The sequence below is a fragment of the Monomorium pharaonis genome, chromosome 11, assembly GCF_013373865.1.
Source record: "Monomorium pharaonis isolate MP-MQ-018 chromosome 11, ASM1337386v2, whole genome shotgun sequence".
NCBI classification, from domain to species: domain Eukaryota; kingdom Metazoa; phylum Arthropoda; class Insecta; order Hymenoptera; family Formicidae; genus Monomorium; species Monomorium pharaonis.
This window is the reverse complement of record NC_050477.1, coordinates 11,201,041-11,212,761: the sequence shown is the minus strand read 5'-3', so window position 1 is coordinate 11,212,761 and position 11,721 is coordinate 11,201,041. Positions and strand designations below refer to the sequence as shown.

The window sequence follows — 11,721 nt, the reverse complement described above, 5'->3', positions numbered from 1 at the left end:
CAATCTCCTCTCATTATTTTATTTCTTGTCTCTCAGTTTCAAAAGAGTAAAAAATTAATAATTCTTCTGTATCATCCTGTTAACTTTGTCGCAAGCTAATATAATAATATCAAATACAAAAATCTTCAAACTATATTTCAAGAAATAACAAAATAGCCGTTCAATAACGCTTCTCAAAAATAACAGAGCGGATCCGTAAAATTATGCAACGAAGACGAGACGCAATTTGTCGCCGCGCAATTTACATCTCTATCGGTCGTAACGTCGCGTGACTTTTCGCAGTCGCGCATCACCCTGGTCCGTCGATCGCTCATCTCTGCTTTGCATTTACCATGTACATTTTATAGGCCGAATTTGCATACTTCTACGTCTGCAACGTAGCCTTGCCTGGATGGGAGAGGGGGGGGGGGAGGAAAGGAAGTTTAGCGCTCTTTCCGGCATTTGTCCGTCGGTTACGAAGAGATTGCCGTGGGATACTTCCCCGCGAGTCCCCCTTTTCGCGGCTCTCATTGTTTTGATAGCGCACTACGACGCAACAACGTCAAGCCGTACATTAACGCGTTAATTCCTCCTCCTTTCATACAGCAGCAAATTTGCAATTTATTTCAAATGTCACGGTTGCCACGTAGCCGCGTACCTGCGCACCTACAGCGCAAATCGACGTCATTATTGGACGTAACTTAACGAGTCTCGTGGGAAAAAAAAAAAAAGGTTTCCGAGCGATGATCCGTGTTCATTATACAGCATCGATTCACAAGTGGCGCACGCAAACTCGAAACTTCTACTTATGCACCGCGTGCATGTACTAACGCTTCCCCGACTTTCGGATTTTGCGTCGCAAGCAATTCGGCTTTAATTAGACTTTCCGACTAATGTCGGTGTCGCTCGTAATAGGCGAGCTGCGTGTTTCCGCGTCCCGGGGACGTGTGTTACGCGCACACGTTCGTTAAGTCTTAACCGTGACAAATACTTCGATTGTTATGTCTGTTCTATCGCGTGTTATGACACACACGCGACGTCCCGGGTAACATTGGCTTATCCCTTGAGGAGTTCCTGCCGACTTTGAACCGCTGGCTTTGCATGACACGAGCAATTTCAATATATACGCGACGCGGATCCGGCAGATTTCAGAATAGGAAACGCGAGTGGAATGATTTAGAAGACCGATATCGCGTATTCATTATTGCATGCATCGATTTAAAGTCTATTTGCGGTTGACGTGCAACGACCGCAAGGACTTTTACATATAGACTTGAATTTGAAAGGCAAACGACGAAAACTAGAAATTCGAAATTAAGTGGCACTAATTAACTTTAGAGTCTGCCGTCTAATCGTAATCAATTAAGTATATCGTCAAAATGGCAACGGTATATGCAAGCGACAAAATCCCGCGGCGCGAGATATCATTTGCAATTCGTGATTGCAAAGATTACCAGCCAGCGCTGGCACTACGTTAAGAAGCCGCCATAATGGCCGACGGCCGGGACACTTAATAATTAGCGACGGCGTATCCGCGAGCGGAAGAGGGAAAAGCTACGTATGAAGCATCTCGCCCAACGAGCGACAGACAATGCCGCTCATTACCGCTATCCGTATCGGAGCTGCCGCTCGAGTCCCCGAGTGGCGGTGGTAGGTTTGCGATTTTCAGGACGATAACCCAATAATCCTGCGAAAAGATCGTCCGCCGCGCGGAACGAAACATCCGCGGATCTGCATTTTATAATTCCTACGTGAAATTCGTAGGGCGCGCGCGCGCGCACGTACGCCATTGCGCAGGTAAATCTAATTACCGCGCTCGCAGACTGCAATTTACGGATCCTCTTTCGTATGATAGAAATTGAGATGATGAAGACAGACACATGTACGTACGTACATACAACAAAACCTTAAGAAATCGAAATATTTCCCAAGTGAGACATACAGACGGTGAAATTTAAATTTTTTCTTTAAATAAACTTCAATTCACAAATTAGTTTCAAAAATGCTCGTTTCAACAGAGGGATTCGTAGCTTGCTTCTCGTTGTGTACTATTTCGGGAGGTAGATACCAATGTTCATTTCCGCGAAGCGACATTACGACCACGGGATGAAAAACGTAAGCATCAGGGATTGGTTTGCACGGTAGTAACCGTAAATGCGAGCTCGACCCGTCGGCTTTACGTCGGCTTTATTCGGTCACTCTGTCACACTGTTCCTCGGCAGTTTCCCTCGCTTACGTTGCTACTCGCGCAAACTACATGCGTAGTGCTTCGTTATGCATTTGAGCAACTTCTAACGAGGGCGACAACTTGCCGGATTGTAGCTTGACTCTATAGATCGATCATCAAATACGTGATACGAGAACGCTTCAATGGACACGGAAGACCTATAATGCTCGCACCTGCGTTTGACACGTGCACATTTTTAATGAGCATGTGCTACAAGTTTTAGTAGTAATAGAGTTTTGGAATTGTAAAATAAATATATCATTAAAACCATAATTAGGGACAAATTGTTGGCAAAACAAATTTATTTATTTAAACAAAATTTATTATAACGAACAAGATTAATGTTAAATTGATAATAGATAATAGTAAAACTAATAATTATATAATCGAAAAAATGGCGATAACAAAAATAAATTAAAATCAATTTTATTCATTTTGTCTATATTCATTTCATTATTGTCGTTAGTTATTAATTATTGAATATTTAATCTTTTTTAAATAAATTATTAATAAAATAATTATTACTTAAAGATATCTTTTTATTAATCTTTTATTTTCAATTTTAATGCATATGCTTTAAAAGACGATACGATTTAGAAGACTGACAGGTATGGATTCAGGTGACTGGTTTCATAAATCATACTTTTGCAATGTTGCAAAAATATAATAAATTAATTTGTTATTGGTAAAAGGTTAATCGTATAGCAATGGATAAAATATCAAAGAAATATCAAGCTAAAATTTCAACATTCATTTGGATTTAAATTACTAAACGAGAAATATGATAAAAGATAACTTAAGTAGTACGCATTTGGCAACTCTCCTCTAAATCCTCGAAAATGTAATTTCCGCGCGCGCGTTACAGTTATTAAGAACCTCTTTTCCGTAATCTTCTAATGTCGGAAGAATATTTTACAAAGTTTGAAGATTAAACTTTAAACCATACTTATCTATAAACTAAATTTTATGTGATTTAAGTGATATATTTTTTAAACTTTAAGTACAATAATAATTTCCTCTTTAATATATTATTACTCATTGTGACATTATTACTTTGTCATTACAAAATCCCATCAATTATAGCTAATCAGAAAATCCTATCAGCTTTAAAGGCTCTGTAAAAGCTGTTTTTCGAAGAGAGGACGGTGAATCCGGGATGCAGTTGGATCATACGTCTCAATTCTGTGCACAACGGTGCATTATATTTGGCATTAAGAAACCAGTAATAAAAGCGGATTAGTACCAGTCGATTCAAAAGCTGGCTTGAGACAATCTCGCTCGAGGGCACGCTTCGGTTTTTCCGGCGAGAAAATCCCGCGCCCGTCTTAGACACCGCGACCGGTTTTCACCTTCTGACCGTGAGGCACGTAATATTACGTCACGTATCTTGTGGCATCCCGCGGTTCGAAAGAGAGATTCCATCGCCCTTTCTCGATACATGCGTATTTTGCAACTCACTTCGAACGCACACGGCTCCTTCGATCAACAATGTACGCCATTTATTTCTCGCTCACGTATACGAGGGGAAAACCCGGTTAGGCGCGAGGAAAATCAAGCCGAGATATGTACCTCTTATATATAGACTCGATTTATCTAATTATCATCATGCAGCGCTCTCGGCGGGATAAAACGTCGCCTTCAGGCGATGAAGTGTGTCAGTAGACATATCAATCCTTGTACTGATGATCAAGATAAATTCTTCGCGATTTTGCAAAGCGAGCGGGTTGACCTAAATGTCGCGCGCGTCCCAAAAGTAAATAGAGCCTCTGTCCAAAGTAAAAGCGACTTCGTTATTATTATTAACTAAAAAAAATTTTTTAACAGACTTTCCTACAGCGAGCCTTTATAAATTTTATATTCCATGTTAAATGTACTGTGTAATATGTTTTTGCGTAATACGTTCACCTCGCAGAAATTTAGACTGTTATGTAGCGTACCAGGCGCAGTGTCTACACTTATATAAAAGAGGGTATCTCTTAACCATCCTATCATAACTCATGCTAAAACTCAGTACTTGGGATTATAATACGGTCCAACTTTCACTAGAGCGGAGATCGAGAGCGGAGATTCGATAGGTCGGCCGGCGATTCCGCATTTCTGGAGGCCAGTAGGCCCAGCCTTCACGATTACCGCACGCGCACGTGATCGTCATCGAGAACGATTGTCAGCTTTAGATATTAGGGAGTTAATACCGACTGATCGAAATGCGATCAAAGTCGATCCGTTAAGTTTGCGAACGACGTTTTGTATTCCACGTGGGAAACGCGTCGATTGCCACGAAGGTGTAAAACGTACATACACACGTACAATCCTACGCATCAACGAACTCTTGCGAACTTCCAAACGCAATTACACAAACGCCGCGCACGCTCATGTTGCATTGATGAGAAATAATGAGGGAATACGTGTGTCAATGTGTGCACAAAGCTGTCGCTTCTTGTCATACTCCTCTTATTCGCGCGGCGGAACGACAGCTCTCATTAGTTACTGTCCCGAGCGCGCTCGACCTTGATTCTCGATACCATCAATGACCAGCATTGTCCGACCGAATCACTCATATCGATCATCGCGCGCGCGACCCGATGAGCTAACCGCGCGCGAAGAGAGGTCAGGCACGTCCTGACGCGCGCGCGGACATCGGCACGGTGAAAGGCCAGGTAGGCCTTCGCCTTCTACAGAGTGTATCTCGGTTTTTTTTTTTTTTCATACGGCGATCGAGAGTAAAGCGCGGCGAGCCCCGCGATAGTTACTCACGCGGGATGTACGAAGAACGATCGCCACTATGAGCAACGATCCCTATTATCGCCTCTTGCATTGTTTCCCCCGCCGAAGTATGCGATTAAGCGGATGCAAAATAAAAAAAAAAGAAAGAAGGGAATTCAAAGCGAGGGACGAGAGATCTAATATTTTCCCGATTCTCTATTAATATTGATGTTGAATTAATATTGATGTTGAATTTATCGGAGTATTAATCCGCTATTAATCCATGCAGCTTGATTTATTGGCTAATTAGCAATGACTATCTATCTCAGGTACGATTGCGGGCAATTATCATTATCGTATTATGAATAATCCCAGTCTAGGCTATTACAAGCGTTATCGTTCCATCTACACATGTGTGTATTGTTTTCATCGCTACTTTAATTTTAACCTGGTAAACGGCGCGATTAATTTTCCGTCACGCATAAACTGTTATTGTCTATTAATCTCGCTACTCGACCGTGACTCCCATCTGACTGTTGCGTTGCGATTTGAAACACGACGTCATCGAGAAGGTGTTTCCTTGACGAAACCGCAGCGGGACGACGGACGATCGGTTTGTTACGCCAAGAAGGACTATCGGGGAATAGCGATTCATTTACTTGGTCTTTAATAATAATAAAACGGCGTCCTGTGGCGAGTGCACGCGCTGCACTGTGCCAAGAGATCGCCCAGAGATAAAAATGGCACGGAGATGTTTATCTCCTCGCATGGAGCTTACACAATTTCGCGCGCCGTGGCAACCGCGTCGTGTCTACGTACGCATTGGCCAACTCCCTCGAGCAAGGCTTTCCTTTCCTGTACGATCAATTTTCGCTTTTGCGACTGGGTGTCTAGAGATGAAGCCGATAAGCAATAATTCCCTTTAGTTAGACCACAAATGCTTATTCGCGCATTTTTTTTTTCCTCGAAATAATAATTTAAATAAAAAATAGGATTATATACAAGTGATATTTTATGTATATATTCATCACTTTGAATAGATTGCCCAACTGTTTCGTGCGCTCATAAAATCCAAGAACCGTGGAATATCAAGTAGGTTAAAGATCTAATGTTGTAAAAACAGAGACCTCCAAACGCGCACAAGCCCAGCGATCAAAATTCGGTTCACACAAGAGAAAAGTGTCTCCGACTCTGGATTACGACGGTCTGACCCGACAGTTCCATTTTTGAAACACCTCGTGTAAGTGTGATTTGCTGACTCGGCAGGAGCAAAGGGAATGAGGCCGGATGGGTTAATATCAAGAAAGAGGAGTCACCGGCGCAAGCGTGTCCGGACTGAAAGAAGCCGTTTCCAGACGCCGCGGGCCGGTGAACGTCTGTCGTCCGCCCGGCCAGCGTTTCCGGTCCAGCGAACGCAATTCGCTACGCGATAATTACCACCGTCGCGCCGAGCATACGCGAACGGAGGATTCCGCAATCGGGAAGCGCACCCGGGGGCTACGTTCTCTTCCTTCAAATAGACGAATATTCCGTAGACGTCGCGCGATTATCTCGGCCGATGAATCATCAGCCGTGTTTCCCGCCAACGAGGTCGCCGCGCGTGTTTCCACACACGCCGTGTCTCCATCCCCCTTCGTCCGAGCGGGTGTCGCGAATGTCGCGAGAGAGACGCGCAAGGCCACTCCGACCGCGAGGACGGACGGCCGGGTGTCGAGATTAGCGTCTGTTTTTATCATGCGATGCAAAAGAGAGAGTGGGGAGACAGGAATTGTTTGGAATGGGGCGCGACGGGGGGATTTTCGACGTAATCAACGTGGTGACGGTAACGCGATGGTGATGGTGGTGGTGGTGGTGGTGGTGGTGGTGATGGTGGTGGACACGAAAGTCGGGATTTCATGATCCAGAAGAAGAACACGCGGGGGGAAGAGAAGACGGAAGGGCGGGGGCCCCGGCCGCGAAGAAAGGCAGGAGCTATAAAAGAGCCGGCGGGCCTGACGATGGGCATCAAACACCAACATGAAGGTATGTAGAAGCGGGTCCAATCGCGAACTCACATACGCACCGTCTCTCTCTCTCTCTCTCTCTCTTTTCTTTCGCTGTCGCTCTTTCTCTCTAATATCGGTAATGCATATAGCGCGCAGTTCAATTTCTCGGGATTGTTAAAGCCTCTCACGCCTGATCGTTCTCTCGTTGCAGGTGTTCGTAGTTACGCTCGTGCTGGCGCTCGTCGCCACCGCATACGGTGAGTACAATAGGGGGCTTATGGAAACGGCGGCCGGGGATTACGGCGGGGGATGTCCCGCGTGTGAAGTGTTCGCGCGGCGTTTTTAACGCCCACGGTTACGCCAGGGGGGGAATCCGGAAAAGTGGTTGCAACCGACTGTAAACGTGCCAATTCGCGCTAGTGTCATAAACGTGAATATCTATTTTATCTGATTCTAAAATAGATTTATTTTAAATCTACTTTAACATGGGCAGGTCTGCAAAATTAAATATTGTGAAACGTAAAATGAATCTGCGGATTTAAGATGTTATTTAATTGTGTCTTGATATCGTTTTTTTTTATTCGTTGTAAAATAATATCCAAATTTTTAGTAATGACAATTATTAATTACTCTTTTAAAAGTTTGTCGTAAATTTCAAAGAAATTAATCATCGTCATTGTTATCACGACGACGAATTATTATTTAAAGAAATAACCTGGGCCGCTTTTGCGACGAGGTTAAAATGATTGTGGTCAAAATAACCCGTGAGCTGTAATTGGCCAATTGCTTTCATTGGTTCTTTGCTCAGTGCTAGAGCTCATCAGTTGATGGCACAGCACTGAGCAAAGAACCAATCAAAGCTATTGGTCAAATCACAGCTTACGGGTTATTTTGACCACGGTCATTTTAACTTCGTCGCGAAAGCGGCTCTGTATCGCTGTTATTTGTATTTGTAGCAAGCGGGACTGACCAACACAAACGTACACGTGTACACACGCGTACGTTTCATAATTTATATACTTCTTTTGATTCTTTGCATGGTTTTACTAACCAGTCAGTTCAGCGATATTAAACGAGCTCATAAGCTTTAATCCGGGAGTGATTTGTACTTGCGCCTGCCCCCTGCCCTTTGAGACGGGTTACACAATCGAACACAGAGTGCAGCCAGTCTCTTTCTTGTAGCAATCACAAAATACCTCGTGGCAATTTGCGGACCGGCATGAGCCGCCGCGCAACCACCTGGTACCAAGCTCGCAGTCGCACAAAGAAAGTCGATAAATCGTACATCGCGCAAACACACGCATCCCACCTCCTCTCTATAAATTGCGGTTACCTAACCGGGAATCGGAATTGTCCGCCGAATGCGGTGAAAAAATAAATAATGGAAATAATCGATTACGATCTCGAAATTTATAGGCGGTTACATAAGCAGCGGCGGTGGATTTGGCGGTGGTTATGGCGGCGGCGGCGGATTCGGCGGCGGTAGCAGCGGATGGAAGCTCGGCGGTGGAGGAGGATACGGCGGCGGTGGTTATAGCGGCGGAGGTGGCGGATGGAAATTTGGCGGCGGAGGCGGATATGGCGGCGGCGGCGGCGGCGGTTACGGCGGTGGCGGAAAGATCATCAAGGTGATCACGCTCAGCAGCGGCGGAGGAGGATACGGCGGCGGCGGCGGCGGCGGAGGCTGGAAGTTTGGCGGCGGCGGTGGTGGATACGGCGGTGGCAGCAGCGGCTGGAAGTTTGGTGGTGGAAGTGGCGGATTTGGCGGCGGTGGATACGGCGGCGGCAGCAGCGGATGGAAGTTCGGTGGTGGAAGTGGCGGATTCGGCGGCGGCAGCAGCGGATGGAAACTCGGTGGAGGTGGCGGATACGGCGGCGGCGGTTACGGCGGCGGAGGTAAGAAGTGTTGCTTTTTAATCTTATCGTTACGATAGAGACGACGAAAATGTCGCAAGAGGAGGTAAATAAATTATCTTTAACCTCGAGGAAAACTGTCGAAAGGATAAGTCGCATCAATATTTCTCTCTGTGAATTTATCGCTATATAATTTCTACTTCTTTACTTTATAATTATCGCGCAACTATAAACGCATCTTAAGCTCGCTTCATCGTGTAAATTTACTTTCAGATTAATTCTGACAATGCTCACGATGAGAAATCGCGAAATTCCCTCGTCGATCAATTTAATGGAGTAAAAAAAAATATATATATATATATAATGGGCAAAGAGAGTATAAATCTTAAAAAAGAGCACCTAAATTTTTAAAATGTTACAATATTATTGTAGATGTCTCATATATCTCGCATACGTGACGACATTTATATCGAGTTTGAGTTACTTAATCCATTAATATCGGTAATCCTTGCAACTCGTTTTAATTTATGTAGTTAGTAAATCATCCTTTACCTCTGAGAGAACTGACAGAAGATAAGCCATGCAAATTAACTTTCTTTTCCGGAAATATATCATCATGCGATTACCATTCCTCTTATTGCTTCGCCATGCACGGCATTAACATTATACGTTTCAAGATTATTCACTATACGAATTTATAATAACTTTCAGGTGGTTGGTGGTAATACTCACGAACAATGAAGCGAGATTTGTTCACCGATCATCCGCGCGCATTCGTAAGCATCGATCGTCGTCGATAAGGAAATCAATTCTGGCCATTTGACCTTCGTCAGAAGATCTGCCATCGGAAAATTCTAAAACGCCAAAACCGGGACGTCGCGTGAAGCAGAAGCGAGAGCCCACCGAGTACATCGCCGAATGAATCCGCAGGGGATGAAGGCGTTGTAGCTTACAACGCACGTACGAGGCCACCACTGTTACCCTTCTATTCACCAAGTACAAGAATATCTCTTTGGAAACAGCGAACGATATCGTTGCCTCGCTTCTAGCCATTCGACCTTGCCGCCGTGTCGTCTAGGCGAAACGACTTCCTTCTCGACGACGCGTTTTCTCTTCCCGCGTCCCGCCGCCGATCGTCACCCATTTCCTCTCTCACAATCCCCAGAAAATCGGCAAACGTTCCGTTTACGAGCGAATCGTGCGCCTGATATTTCAATTCTACGTATGAACATTCGCCATCCCTCACCTTAACCCGCGCGCTCTCTTTCGAGGATGAGAGGCGTCGGGGCAAGATAGTCCCATCGGCATACAACATTTTAGCCTGTTATAAAACACGTAGCGCAGAAATACTCCCGCGTAATTCCCCGGGTATTATCACCCGAATATCACGCGCACGAGCGAGCAAGAGACGAAAATCCGCAGAATTACACCCCTGTGAAAGAAAAAAGCGTCAATGATCCGTTCCACCCGCGCACACTTCTATTCTTTCCCCAATTGTCTCTGGACCACCCCGTTCGATTCAATGATCCACAATAAATGAGTCATACTGATACAATAATAATGTGTTGATCCTTGTGTTTCATTAATATTACGCTCCCCCCCTCCCCTCCCGGCTGGTGACAAAATCTTTCTATATAATGCACGCACACTTGGGGGGAAAAAATGATAGAACGCGGCAGCCAACGCCGATTTAGCGATCCCCCGTCGATTTATGTATCCGCGGTGATCTTGCGTAACCGGGGCGAAATTAAAACTGTAATCGCTCGGCGGATTCACCCGCGGGAGAGAGATACGGCCGAACGTATGTGAATTTACTATCGGCGCTCGCGTTATTACGGTACCGCGCCATTGCATAAATATCGAAGCGTATTTAGATGCGTTTTTTTTTCCTCACGTGACATAATGCTCGCTACCGAGAAAGACAAAATGCATAAAAAAAGTCTCACTAAGCCACAAAATCCGCGAACAATTTATTGGCTGCAGTAGTAGCACGGTTTTAGACATTTGAAGCTTTCTCGTTATCTTTTAAGTTTCCAGTTAATATCACATTATAGACAAACGGACATTTTAATTCTTAATATATTGACGAATACACTACGTAATATTTTATTGACTCAATCTTTAGTCAGCATACGTTAGTGAGTAAAATGTCTGACATTTGCTTCCAAATATCCCCACAGTTGCGTAATCTTCGCGCAGCAATTTTATGACTTCATACGTACACATTTAATTTTTACATTATTACAATGATACGGCAAATAAAAAAAAAGAATCGCCCTCGCCATGGATACCGGAAAATAAATGTGATTGCCCTAGTTAAGAAGCTACGTAATGAGCACCCGAGTTTAATGTGTGGCACAACGTGCCAGGACGAGCGTTCAGGGACACGTACACACACAATAAGTTTCCTCCGTGGCAGTTGCGTGACTTTAATGTAATAGCCGTGCAAGTAATATCACGGTAATTACATTCTACTGTCGTCAAAGCAAGGCGACTCGATTTGTCGCTTAACGCTACCACCAACTTTCATCACTTTTTTTGCCGATCACCCCCACGGAGTGCATAATTGCTATCGTGTAATATATTCTCATGCGTAATATAAAATTTATTTCTCACTCTCCTTGTTATCTCCAACGCGAGAGATTGTTATCCATGTAAGCGAGGGAAATTGTACCTCTTTGCCTTTTTAATGACTACGTTGCTTTACGTTTTAATGATTCAGATATTCTTGTACATCTTTACTATCGACAATAAAACTGAACTACGTGTCAGGCTTTTAATAAAAAGATACATAATAGCTCTTTTAAGTTTTCATTGCAATAAAATATTCTGGGTCATGAAACAGGCATCATCATCAACTCTGAATACTATTTTGTAATAATTTTTTTATTTTAGTTCTGTTTAAGAGAAGAAGTATATTTATCTCTAGATTATTATAATATTTTCTTGTATTCTCCATATTAAAAGAAGACG

The 11,721-nt window shown here is 43.9% G+C and overlaps 1 long non-coding RNA gene across 1 annotated transcript; it reads left to right on the top strand.

Annotated features, from left to right (window-relative positions):
• The first annotated feature begins 2,739 nt into the window (after window positions 1-2,739).
• On the top strand, window positions 2,740-10,306 carry LOC105834008. Its single transcript, XR_004964996.1, has 3 exons — window positions 2,740-7,151; window positions 8,311-8,790; window positions 9,460-10,306. It is a non-coding gene; the product is annotated as an uncharacterized LOC105834008 (long non-coding RNA).
• The last annotated feature ends 1,415 nt before the right edge of the window (window positions 10,307-11,721 follow it).